Source organism: Neofelis nebulosa, chromosome 7, assembly GCF_028018385.1.
Source record: "Neofelis nebulosa isolate mNeoNeb1 chromosome 7, mNeoNeb1.pri, whole genome shotgun sequence".
NCBI lineage: Eukaryota > Metazoa > Chordata > Mammalia > Carnivora > Felidae > Neofelis > Neofelis nebulosa.
The window spans coordinates 55533422-55547029 of NC_080788.1; positions in this window are offsets into that span (position 1 = coordinate 55533422).

The following is a 13608-nucleotide window of genomic DNA, read 5'->3' on the forward strand; positions in this document are numbered from 1 at the left end:
AGTTTAGGAATGAAACTGAGGTCTGGGATTCAGAGTTTGTGTGTTAGCTCCTTTGTCTTTTTAGCTGTCTCACCTCTCTATAGCAAGAAGTAGGATTACAACATTTATGTACAACTGGGGTGTGTGGCTAGGCAGGGTGGGGGTGGGGCACTTGTGAGTGGCTCTTGGTTATAGGTACTCCTCACTCTGCTTCAAGCCACTGTAAGTATTTCGGTCATTCAGCCAAGAGCAGTTTTTCCCCTGTAAGTGCCAACAGAGACCTTGTCCAACATGGCTGATTCTGTACCAGCTCTAGGAGAAGACGCAGCAGAGGTCAGGTGCAAGAAAGAGTGCCTTTAACCCTCAGCAGTTGACCTTCCCCTGCTGGTCACTGGCCAGAGTACAACGTGGCCTTTCTCTCTTGGGAAGAGGCAGCAGCAACATCTGTACTGCCCATAGCTGCCTAGGGTCTGGTGGAAAGAAATCCACTCACCTCCAGTCTGTGTCCCGCTCCCAAACAAAAGCAAATTCTTACTGCATGTACCATGTTTGCCTGGGTCCCCTTAGGGCTGTGAGTTCCAGTAATTTGTGCTGGCTTCCCCCCTCCTGTTGGCCCTAGTGGGAGGACACAGCTATGGACATAAACACTGACCGCTGTCCCAGCTAGCAGGCAAGCGCATTTCTATTTTCATCTGAATTCCCAGCATCTTGGGGAATGAACTTGGCCATTCCTATCGACCAGACCCCTGAGGAGGGAGGAGAGCCTGCAGGCTCTTTCTGTAACCTTCCTTTGACTTGGACTTAGGAGACAAAGGTGAACTTGAGTGCTGCAGGGACACAGCTTCCCTTTATGCTGCCACCAAGCCCTGGGGCGGCCTCCTCTCCAGCACTGAGGCCCTTTTGTGCTGGCGGGGCACCCACAGCCTGACTGCCCACTCTGTTAAAGCGCAGTTTCAGCGCCCTCTCCCCCTCCCCCGTGAGTCGCTGTGCCTGGAGAAGGGCTTTTGAGTTTCGCGAATGCACACTGGCCCTTTTCTTCTCCCAGCGCCTGCAGCTTTGATGCTGCGCGCCTGGCAGACTGGCCCTCCGCTGTCTTTTCCAGGGAGGCCGTGCGAAAGCGCAGACAGGGCGCTCTTGCGGCCGCCAGGCTTCCCGGGAGAGGCGTGCAGCCCCGGGCAGCAGTTTGGGCTCCGCTCCTAGGGAGCGCTGGGACCGCCTGGGAGGAGCCCATGCCTCCGTGCCAGAGTTCATCCGGGAAACCGATCATCCAGCTCTCGTCTCCGACCTTGAAAACTGGCATCTTCTTTGACCCAGCAATGCTACTTATAAGAACTCATTATGTATTCAAGGACACGAAAAATTGTTCATTCTAATCTTACTATAAAAAATTCCAAACATGCAGCAAAGTTGAAAGTGTAGAGTCAGCAATTAACATTTTGTATGGAAGGATTTAGATACAAGAGTTATCACTGCCCTATAGTGTGTGTATGTGTGTGTGTGTGTGTGTGTGTGTCTGCGCCTGTGTGGGTAGAAACCTAAATGCCCCCACCCTCTGTTGAATTATGACACATTTGCACAACGCCACCACCTAGCAATTAAAATAACATGGTACATGTAGTGACATAGAAAAATGTTGGTTTTTTATTTAATGGAATAAAAGGTAGAAAACTATAGGTGCAATATCATGTTACTTTTGTTTGGAAAATAGTTTACATAGGGAAAAAAAGACACGGAGATTATATATTAAAATGTTAGCACGAGTGTGTCTAAATTTGGATATGAGTGAATTTGATTTTCATCCCTGGCTTGTTTTTGTTTCTTTCAATGAAGTACATCTATATACAGTGGGGAAAAAAGGAATTTAAAACATGCATGGTCAGCTCAAAGAGGCCAATAGGACTCCCTGGGATTATTCCAGCATCCTTTATCCTGACAAAAGTCCTGGGGCTGTCCCAGCTCCCTTGCAAACATTGCTGCATAACCTACCCCAGCCAGTTAGAGCTCCACCAGCCCTCACAGTTCCCAAATATGAGTACCAGGCCCTCCTTTCCTTTTCTGTCCCCGCTCTCCTACAGCAAACTGGATTCCTCCCTCTCTCATCACTTACTCTTAGGCCAGGGAGGTGCTGTAGTCACTAAAGAGTAAGGGTCCTATCATGATGTTAACTCCCCCACCTCCAGGAAGTAAAAATGGGATGAAATTCCTCTCCTTGAAGAGAAGGCCAGGGTTTAACCCAGAGGCCCATGCTGCCCAAGGGCCCCACGTTCTTTCTCTGTGAGATGCCTGGCACCAGTTAGACTCCCAGGGGAGGCACTGCTTTAGTGTGGCACTTTTAGGACCTTCAGGAACCTTTAGGACCAGCCGGATAATATTGTCATCACCATGCAAGCAGTGGCACTGTTTACTACAATAATAAGAGCTCACTCTATACACACATTTTTAGTTCCCAAAGTCATCCCACACACTCTCTTACCGTGGTTCCCAGAGCAGTGTCAAAAATCATTTGGAGGGAGGTCTGGGTGGCTCAGTTGGTTAAGCGTCTGACTCTTGATTTCAGCTCATGCCATGATCTTGCGGTTCGTGAGATCAAGCCCTGCTTGATCAGGCTCTGCTGACAGTGCAGAGCTTGCTTGGGATTCTCTCCCTCTCCTTCTCTCTCTACCCCCTCCTCCACTTGTGCTCTCTCTCTGTGTCTCTCCCAAAACAGTAAATAAACTTAAAAAAATCATTTGGAGATGGACATATGACTACCATCTTTTACTTTGTCACATAAAACCACTTAAAAAACTATTTTCGAACAAAAAAAATACTATACCACGTGCACAAAATAGGAAGGACAATCTCAAAAATTTTAAAATATAACAGTATTTACATTTAAGTCTAAAATCTTATTGTACAGCTCTCTTCTCCTGTTAGATGCTATAAAAATTATTACTATTTCTATTTAAACTGGCAAAAACTTTTTCACAGACAAGCCCTGGTTTGGGAATCAACATTTAAGAACCCCCATCTCTCCACTGGTTTTGATACTTATAATTTTCCACTTGCAAGTGAGGAAACCAGGTTTCAGAGCCCATCAGCTGAGTGGTTGAATTAGGATTCAAGTTCACATCTGTCTGTTCCAGAACCAATGGTTTCCCCTTGTTGCAGATTGCATCTGCATGACCAGGTTGCCCTTGCAGGTTCTCCAGGAAAAGATAGACAGAGAAAAGGCCTGATTTGCTTTTCAAAGTCTTGGCTAGCCTTGGGTCACTAGAGTAAACCCTAAACCCCAGTAGATCAAATTTTAATCTTTGATCCAAAAATCACGGAACTCATCAGATGGTATTAGCCATTCAGAGCAGTTCCACCCTAATTTAATTATGCTCTTTTCCAGGAAAGCTATATTTGCAGTTGGTACCAAGGGGAAGAGCACATATTAGAATTCTAATCTACTCATTTACATCTACTGACTAATGCCAGAAGTTCCTTCAGTTTGATCGCCTCCACTGATGTGTTTGGAAAAATCATTAAACACTGGGGAATAAGGTAAAAAGGTAGACAGTATATCCTTTCAATGTTAGACTGAAGCATTGTTTAACAAGCTCAACCAAGAATTGTTTAATTATCTGGAAGAAGATAGCCATGTCTCTGACTTTGCTTTTTACTATTAATCAAGGGCTCAGATTCTGAAGTTCCATGTTAACTTGTAGACCCTGTCTGGAACAGAGGCAAATAATTTTTGTCCAGTAGAAAAGGTAACCCTAAAGGTTCTGGTTTTATCGCCCTGTCGAACATGAACCAATTTTGTCTGTAATTTGGCATACTTACTTCATCATACCTTTCCTGGTAGACTGTAAACCAGGTAAACCCCTGCTAATCCATATTTGAACCAAAGTTACCATCCTGCTGGTTTGGTCCCTCTGTCATGAGCTGAATAAAATCTATTTAAAGGCAGTCACCACCAACAGCACTTTAAAATGTTATCAATCATCTGCCCCAGGGTGAATGAAGAATCTGGGAACAGATTTTGAGAAGTTGAAAGATGTAACACTTAGGATCTGAGAAAGACGAGGAAGAGAGTGCATGGGGGAGAGAAATTAGCCGAACTTCTCAGGACAGTTGTATCAGAATACTGTCATTTTTTCACATAGTTCCTTTGTCCTTGAGCAGTGGCCAGTAGCATGACTTGCTAGAAATAGGATTTTAATTTATTTATTTTTTATTTATTTTGAGAGAGTTAGAGAGCAAGCGGGGGAGGGGCAGAGAGTAAGAAAGACAGAAACCCAAGCAGGCTCTGTGCTTTCAGTGCAGAGCCAGATGCGGGCTAGAAGTAACGAACCACAAGATCATGACCTGAGTGGAAGTCAAGAGTTGGATGCTTAACCGAATGAGCTACCTAGGCACCCCTAGAAATAGGATTTTCAAGGAATAATGACCGGGGAAGAGGTTGAAAAGCTAGTAGGACTGTCCATGGTGAAGGATTAGAATTTTATTCTGTAAATCATGGGAGTCATTAAGGGTTTTAATTCAGGAACTGATATCAACATACCTAAAAAATTTTTTTTAATGTTTGTTTTTGAGAGAGAGAGAGAGAGAGAGAGAGAGAGAATGAATGGGAGATGGCAGACAGAGAGACAGACAGAGGATCTGAAGCAGGCCCTGTGCTGACAGCAGAGAGCCCAATGAGGGGCTCGAACCCACAAACCATTAAGGTCATGACCTGAGCTGAAGTTGGACGCTCAACTGACTGAGCCATCCAGGTGCTCCTGATCATACTTTTAAATGAGAAAGAAAGATAATTCTGACAAGAGTGTATGGGTTGTGTGAAGGGAAAGTCTCAGAGATAACCAGGGTTTGACTTCTTTGGGAACATATATGAATGGAAAATTGAGTATAACATCAAAAGGCAATTCAAAGATAGGATGGACAGATTTGATGAGTGATCAGATATGGGGCAAGAAGGGGGAGGAGTCTAAGATGACAGCTGAATGGACAAAAGGATGGTGATCAAGGTAGAAGCCTGTGTTTTTGACCCTCTGAGTTTGAAAATTGTCTGAAATTTGAATCTGGAACTTATGAGCTTAGACTAGAAAGAAAATTTGAGGCTTAGTATTGGTTATGAATAGAAGCCATGGACATGTGTATGATGGTTAAAGAAAAGCATATCATCGGAAAACTTCTTTACTACTTCATTAGCTAAGCAGTGATGGTATGGTTCAGCCTTCTCTTCAATTACAGTAGGTTAGTGCCATGAAGAGAACCCCTGCCAATGAGCAGTAAACAGTCCATAGCTTTTCAGAACCATGAGCAGTCCACTGCTTGATACCTTGGCAAAGAATATGCATTTCCGTCTCCAGTTTACTTTGTAGAAATGAAGGCTCAGATTGACAAAGCAGATGTATGTTTCTTAAATGTATGTTTCAGGAGTGGAAGATTAGACTGGAAACACCTCCTACAGTTAATCCTGAAGTTCTTTGTTTTGTTTATTTATTTTTGAGAGAGAGAAAGAGATGGGGGAGGAGCAGAGAGAGGAAGAGAGAGAATCCCAAGCAGGCTCCTAGCTGCGCAGAGCCCAACTCGGGGCTTGAACTCATGAACTGTGAGATCATGACCTGAGCTGAAATCAAAAGTCAGACACTTAAGTGACTGAGCCACTCAGGCACCCCCAAGCTTGCAGTTCTGACAAGCACAAATGAAGATAACATTTATTTGGGGGACTGGAATTAGATAAGGAAAACTTTTTTTTTCATTTATTTATTTACTTATTTATTTTGGTAGCTGTTGCTTTTTAAATTTCAGGGTGCAAAATGCTTCTTTCCCCCAGACTCTTCATACAAGGTGTCTGTCTTAGTATTATTGGCTGTATTGCTGCCATGAAAAATTACCATAAACTTTCCTGCTTAAACAATGCAAATTTATTATTCTAACTTCCCTTAAGTAATTCTGTCCTTTGGCCACCAAAGCTCACATGCAAAATACTTTCACCTCCACATGCAAAATACTTTCACCTCCATCCAGGTTCCCCAAAGTCTCAACCTTGTATATAGCACCAACTCAAAGTCTAAAATCTGATCAGCTCACAAGTCCCAAGTTTTATCATGTAAATCATTGAAATCAGTTATGGGTGAAGCTCTGGTAATGATCCATTATGGGACATGATTTCTTTCCATTCGTAGACCTGTAAAACTAAAATTATCTGGCCTCAAAATATAATGGTGGGACAGACTTAGGATAACAGTTGTAGGCACTCCAGGTCAAAAAGGGAGAAGCTTGGGGCGCCTGGGTGGCTCTGTCGGTTAAGCGTCCGACTTCATCTCAGGTCATGATCTCACGGTCCATGAGTTCGAGCCCCGCATTGGGCTCTGTGCTGACAGCTCGGAGCCTGAAGCCCACTTCGGATTCTGTGTCTCCCTCTATCTCTGCCCCTCCCCCACTCTCACTCTGTCTTTGCCTCTCTGAAAAATAAATAAAGATTTTTTAAAAATCTTTAAAAAAAAAAAGAGAGAAGCTTGAAAGAAAAAAAGAGTTATTGGTCTTAAGCAATTTCTAGATCTAGTTGAGAAAATTCCATTAGGTGTCAAGGTGTGGCAGTAATCCTTTGTGGCTGTGGTTCTGTCCCCTGAGCTCGTGGCTGTCTTCTGTATCAGCCTTCCTTTTTCACAAAGGCTAGCATGTATTTGTGGCCGAGCAGTTTTATCAGCCCATTTTCTGCATATAGAATTTTGTCGGTTTGACAGGGGTTTTGTCTATTTCAGTTCGAGGCCGCGGTGTTCTGTTGGTATGACATTCTCAAGGAACCTGTGGGTCTCCTGTGTGCGTTATGGGGATTTACTCCATTAGACAAGAGGCTTATTCATAGACCTTTCCGAGATAAATCTCATCTCTATTTTTGGCATCTGTTGATATGGCTGAGAGAACACACCTTAAGCTCTCTAGTTTGATTGGAGGTATTATGAGTGTGACTTTATACTCTGACCTTTTGATGTCTCTTAGGTGTCACGCTTTTGGCATTTTTCCATAGAGCACACGTTTCTGACTGAATTTTTTAAGTTTTAGCATTTTTTGCCATCCAGATAGTCTGAGGGTTTTCCAAACCTACCAAATCCTGGGGATTTTTTGTTTAACATTTTTTCCTTCAATTTATTACTTTCCTCTCTGATTTTACTAACAGCAGCAAGAAGAAACTAGGCTTCACTTTTAATACTTGGCTTAGAAATCCCTTCTGCTAAGTGTTCAGTTTTATTTTTTACAATTCTGCTTTTCATACAACTGCTGGGCACAATTCCACTAAGTTTTCTGTCACGGTTTAACAAGGATTCTCTTTCCTCCAGTTTCCAATAACATGTCTTTCAGTTTGTTCTGTGACCTTATCCACAGTACCTGCAAAGTCCATATTTCTACTAAGAGTCCACTCAGAGAAATGTAGGCTTTTTTTTTTTTATTATGCCTCTTAAAATTTGTCCAGCCACTCCCCTGTCGCCCTGTCTCTAAGCCACTCCACATTCTGTATTTGTCACAGCAGCACCCTACCCCTGATGTCAAAATCCCCATTCATTTTCTTTTTTTTTTAGTTTTTTTAATGTTTATTTATTTTTGAGAGAGAGAGAGGGAGAGAGAGAGAGAGACAGCATGAGGGGGGAGGGGAAGAGAGGGAAGGAGTCACAGAATCCGTAGCAGGCTCCAGGCTCTGAGCTATCAGCACAGAGCTCTATGCAGGGCTCGAACCAACAAGCTGTGAGATCATGACCTGAGCCGAAGTTGGACACTTAACCGACTGAGCCACCCAGGTGCCCCTCCATATTCATTTTCTATTGCTGCCATAACAAATTACCACCAACTTAGCTTACACGATAGACAATAGATATTTATTATTTATTAAACTCTGTATGTTAGACCAAAAGTCTCCAGCAGACTAAAATAAAAGTGTTGGCAGGACTGCATGAGGCTTTAGGGAACCAATGTTTCTCCCTCCCTCCCTTTCTCTCCCTCTTTCTTTCTTTCTTTCATTCATTCATTCTTCCCTCTTTCCCTTCCTTCCTTCCTTCCTTCCTTCCTTCCTTCCTCCCTCCCTCCCTCCCTCCCTCCCTGTACTTTTAACCTATAATCCAAGGAAAGGGTCATTGGAAGCTCCAATCTATAGTCAGTCTTCAGAAGCCCAGGTAAAAACCTGGCATCTGGATTAGAGGGCAGTCTTGGAGAGGGCAATCTTAACCTGAGGGATCTGATGCTATCTTCAGATAGTGTCGGAGTTGAGCTGAATTGTAGGACACCCAGCTGGTGTCACCAAGAATTACTTGGCAGTGTGGGGGAAACTCCCTGCTCCACACACAAACATTGGAATTTGGTGACCAGAACCACCTTTTACATCTGCAGAGTTTCTTTTGCTATGTTCCCAGTATTAGGTCATGGATATCTTTGGGAGGCTTTTAGTCTGCCTACCATACTGTCAGCATCCAGATTTGAATCCAAGTCGGGCTGGCTTATTGTGTTTGGACTTTTCCTTCCTTCCTTCTTTCTTTCTTTCTTTCTTTCTTTCTTTCTTTCTTTCTTTCTTTCTTTCTTTTTTTAGTTTATTTATTTATTTATTTTGAGAGAGAGAGAGAGTGGGCACACAAGCAGGGGAAGGGTAAAGAGAAGGAGAGACAGAATCCCAAACAGGCTCCGTACCACAAACACAAAACCTGATGTGGGGCTCAAACTCATAAACTGTGAGATCATGACCTGACCCAAGATCAAGAGTTGGACTTTTAACTGAGTGAGCCACCCAGGTGCTCCAGCATTTGGACTTTTTCTACCAGACTCCATGGTGTCCTCTCATAACTTCCCAGAGGCCTTGCTCATCTTGCACCTTTGGCCTTGCCATTTTTGTTGTATCAGATGTTATTACTTTGGCTGTAAGTAACAGGTAACACTTAACCAAGAGCTAGCTGCTTGAGCTGCTTAAACTGGTAAATGTTTATTTTTCTCACATAAAAACATATTTAGAGATGGTTTCTGGTCGTGTCTCAGTGATTCAATGATGCCAAGGCCATAGGCTTGATAATTTGTTTGGTCTTTCCTTTATGGTTGCAATGTGGCTGCCACAGCTTCAGATATCACATTCGCATTGAAGACAGGAAGATGTGGGAAAAGAAGGGTAAGCTTCAGTTTTCTCTGCCCCTCTTATAAGGAAGACAGATTTTTTTTTCCAGAAGACCCATGAGACTTTCATGATGTCTCATAGACCAGACTGTGTCATATGCCTCCATCCCTGCAGCTGCAAGGAAGCCTGAGAAAGTGGGTATTTAGCCTTTCCTTGTAGAGGTGGGCAAAGGAAATGAGAACTGGAAATGAAGTTTGGATTAGCCAGCTCAGAATGCCAGAATTTCAATCTGACCAAGACCCTGTCTTTGCCTTTTTCTTATGCCAGTCCACAATTAGAATTGGAATCCTGTTCCTGAGTCAGACACCTCCTGATGACTATGCTCTGACCACCTGTCCCACAACCCACTCACTCCTCTTTGTAAGATATCCCTGACCCATTAACCACTGAGACTGCCGTGTGCAGTGGCCTGGATATACTGCCTGTCACCACCTGCTGCTGGCCTTGGAAGCATCTGACCTCCTTTCACAGGCCTAGAGACTCCCCCAGGCCCACTGGGTATGCAGAGGCAAGCTTCTATTCTGACCGCACCTGCTTTTATGTGGGCATTTTTAAGCTGTGTGTGTGTGTGTGTTTGTGTGTGTGTGTGTGTGCATGTGCATGTGTGTACAAGTCTGCATAGGTGCAGAAAAAGGGGGGGAAATAGGCCACATTGACCAAGGACATTTTTATCCTATGCTAGCTTTAACTTCTGTCAAAGTAGAAGGTCATCTGAGAATATAACCATGGCAGAGATACTACTATCTATCCAATCTCCTCTCCTCAGTAACAGACCATGATTTTATATGCATCAGACAAAAGACTTCTTCATTCTCGGATGAAGATTTCCTTTTCTCTTACAGCTAGGGACAGCCATGTGACTAAATTCTGGCTAATGTGATAAAAGTGGCAACATTATATTGGGCTTTCAGGATGTTTCTTTAAAGTGAGTGGGTATGTCCTTCTTTGTCCTGTCATCCATTTTGCTACCCAGAGTGCAGATGAAATGGCTGGAGCACCGTCAGCCATTTTGGACAATGAGAAGGAGAGATCTACAATTGACCTTTGAACAACATGGATTTGAACTGCATAAGTCCACTTATATGCAGATTTTTGCCCCAACAAATATAGTACAGTACTATAAATCTATTTTCTCTTCCTTACGATTTTCTCGATAACATTTTTTTCTCTAGCTTATTTTATTGTAAGAATATAGTATATAATGCATATGAATACAAAATATATATTAATTGACTGTTTATGTTATCAGTAAGGCTTGCAGTCAACAGTAGGATATTAGTAGTTAAGTTTTGGGAGAGTCAAAAGTTACACACAGAGTTTTGACTGCATAGGGGATCAGCATCCCTAACCCCTGTGTTATTCAAGGGTCACCTGTACTTTAAGGGTGGCCAAGAGCTGACCCTATCCCTGGATTTGCAACCTCCAGGAAAATAATTTTTTTGTTTAAATCACTGTTCTTTTGGATTTTTGTGGACCCTGAATAACTCACCTGTGTATCATCTGCATGATGTCTAACACTTTACATAGCATTTCCAGGTACATTATCTCATTTTCAACAGATAGGAAAATACCTGTTTTCCTGTGCTATTTCTGGCAGGCCCTGGGTTGAGAAGAGCCAGTAAGGGCCAATAGCAATCCTCAGAGAGCTGTTTACTTGCCAAGGCTGAAGACTGTAGGAAAACTGAAAGATTTGGTTCAGGAGGCAAAAGGAAGATGTTGCTTTGGAGTTGATAATAACTCTTGGAGGAATGGACCTGCCTCCATTTTTGTGCAGCAGGACTCTGACTCTGAGACTCAACCCTTCCTCTTACCACTTCACTTACCCATTCTTAAACTGGTCCTTGCCAAGAACTTTATGTAAATACTGTCTTGTTTCTTTTTTCCCTGAAATAGAGCTTCAGCAGTGTTTTCATTACTCACTGATGGGCTGTTGAACTCATCCTCAGTGCAAGTTCTTTTGGGATATGTCTGCTTTGTGTTAGACGTGGTGTTGGTGGCGGAGTAAGAGTCCTTGTGCCACAGAGTACTCAAATGTCACCTTCTCTACTTGGTTCCAGAGTAGCAATTGGCCTGTTGTCCCCCAGAGTTGTTTCTCTTTTGTTCTGTCCCTACTTCTCTGCACTCTCCAGAGCACCCTGCCTCCACCCCGAATCTCACATGGGGCTATCTTCAAGGGCTGACAAGGCATTTTTGCCCTGGCCCCCTTCTTTCCCACTCCTCTAAGAAATCCTAGCAGGACCTGGCAAATCCTATCATGATCCAGCCTGACCGAACTCTTCCTTGAACCTGCCTGTTCCATCCAAGAAACCCAGGTTGGGCAGGCTGTCCCTAAAGAAGCCAGAATGTTGATTCAGAGCAGACAACTTTGGAGAGGGTGGGGAGATGTCTCTAAATAAAGGAGGCATATGTAGTGGTCTAAGCAGAATCCTGTTTTCCAAAGGCAATGATGAGAGGGGTTAAGGTACCCTGATGATTTAATGACAAGAATGGTTTTTCTTATCTATTATTCGTATTTTTACTCCTGGCAATCCTGTGAGTTGTTTAGGGTGACTTTTATAGATATGATCTCCAAGGAGGAGAAAGGAGCAAAAACTAACATTTAGTGAGCACCGACCCTCAGTTAGTTTCTTGTACACACTGGCTGGTATCATAGTGGTGAGAGCGTGTGGTTGAAGTGAGTCAGGGCTCAGTTCTACACTAGATCTGCTGTGTAGACTCACTGGCTGTGAGGCTTGGACCAGCCAGTAAACCAGAGTGGCTTACCTTCACTGCCTCTTCTGCAATGTGGAGATGATGGGCCTTGGACCTAGACTTGAGCTCTCCTGACTACAGTGGCTACCAATATCGGCTCTGCAGTCAGAGCTGATGGAAGGATCCGTCATCATTGTTCCATAGCCAGGAAACCTTGGCCAACTCACTAAACTTACTCCGAGTCTCGTTTCCACTTCTGTAAAGTGGTGATGAAAACAGTCCCAGCCTCCAGAAGTTGTTACAATGATTGAATGAGAATGCAGGTAAACTGTCTTTTGTTCCATAAATAGTAGTTCTGATTTTAATTATTTTCATCATTACTAATTGAAGAGGGTATTCTAATGTTCTGGGAAGAAAGAAACCGTCCACCTTGCCTACCCTCCTACCTGGAATGGAGATGCACTCAGTTAATGAGCCTTCTCTTGAACTGAAGGGGCAGCTTTTCAACGTTTCTCCGGACTCAGAGATGCCTGGCTGTGTTGACTGGCCTCTGAGGCTGTTCCCACTCCCAGGTTTTAGATCTGGTTTCTTTCACCCTCATAAAGGGCCCTGGCAGGGCTGCCTAGGATAGCCAGGGTCTCCAGGGTCCCCAGGGACAGAGAAGCAGCCCGTGGTGGCCATGGCCACTTTCTTATCTTACCTAGGCCCACCTGATCCACCCTGCCCCTCAACTCTCCTAACACTCAGTCCTCCTGAGGAATGTGGGCTGATGTGAGCCCTTGGAGTCTGCCCAGCACAGTGCCTACCTCGGTGAGCTGGTTGCCCTGAACACCCCGTCCTCCAGTCATGAAGACCTCAGCAAGGACTCCCGTTAATCAGGGGGGCTCTGTTGTTCCTTCTTTCTCCAGGCCCACACAATTGTTAGGAAATTGTTTCCTTGAATGGTGTTGGCTTCTCAGCATCTCCTACTCTGTGCTCGGTTTTCAATTGTCTACAATGGTGTAGACTCTGTGTAGACACAGGGGATGAGAGGACCAGCCTCAGGGTCAGGTGGCCCTGGTTCAAATGGCCCTTCTTTACACTGACTGGCAGGTACTCAGTGAGGCAGACACTGTACCAAGTGCTTCATGGGGATTAGTGTTATCTCACAAACCCTCATAACATTCCCATTAGATAGCTTCCTTTAACAGAGGAGGGCATTCAGGCACAGAGAGGTAAAGTACCTTTCTCAAGGCTGCATAGCATGGGGGTCTGTGACAGCAAGGAAGCAATCATGTCTGGGAGGGGAAAAAGGAGAAGGGGAAGGAAGAAAAAGAAGAAGGCTACTTCACACATTGCCCAGAGCTTGTCTCTTCAGCCCCTGGGCATGCAAGGTCCAACTGACTTAGCCATTGTCTGAATTTTGCCAGAAGAAGGTGTGGGCATAGGGAGAAGAGATCAGCAAGGATTGAAGGGGAGGTTGATGAAGATGCAAAAAGGCCTTCCCAAGGAAAAACACATCTTAACAGTTTTGGCAGACAGGACGTGAAGAGGTGCATTGTTTCCCTGGGAGGAGCAGGAAGCCAGCAAGGATGGCTTTCGGTGGGTCATAAGCAACCATTTAATTCAGAACCTGTGTTTAGATCCCAAGGGAGCTCAGGCCACCAAAGTCATGAATACACATGAGCCTAATGCAGCCTTGGGGACAGTAAGACAATGAAGGTGACATCCCTGATACCCGTGGTTGCCAGTTTGTTTAATTTTTAAATTAATGAACAATTTCAGATGTAAGAGCTTTGGCCTACAGAGACACGTAACCTTCCGCATAGATTTTC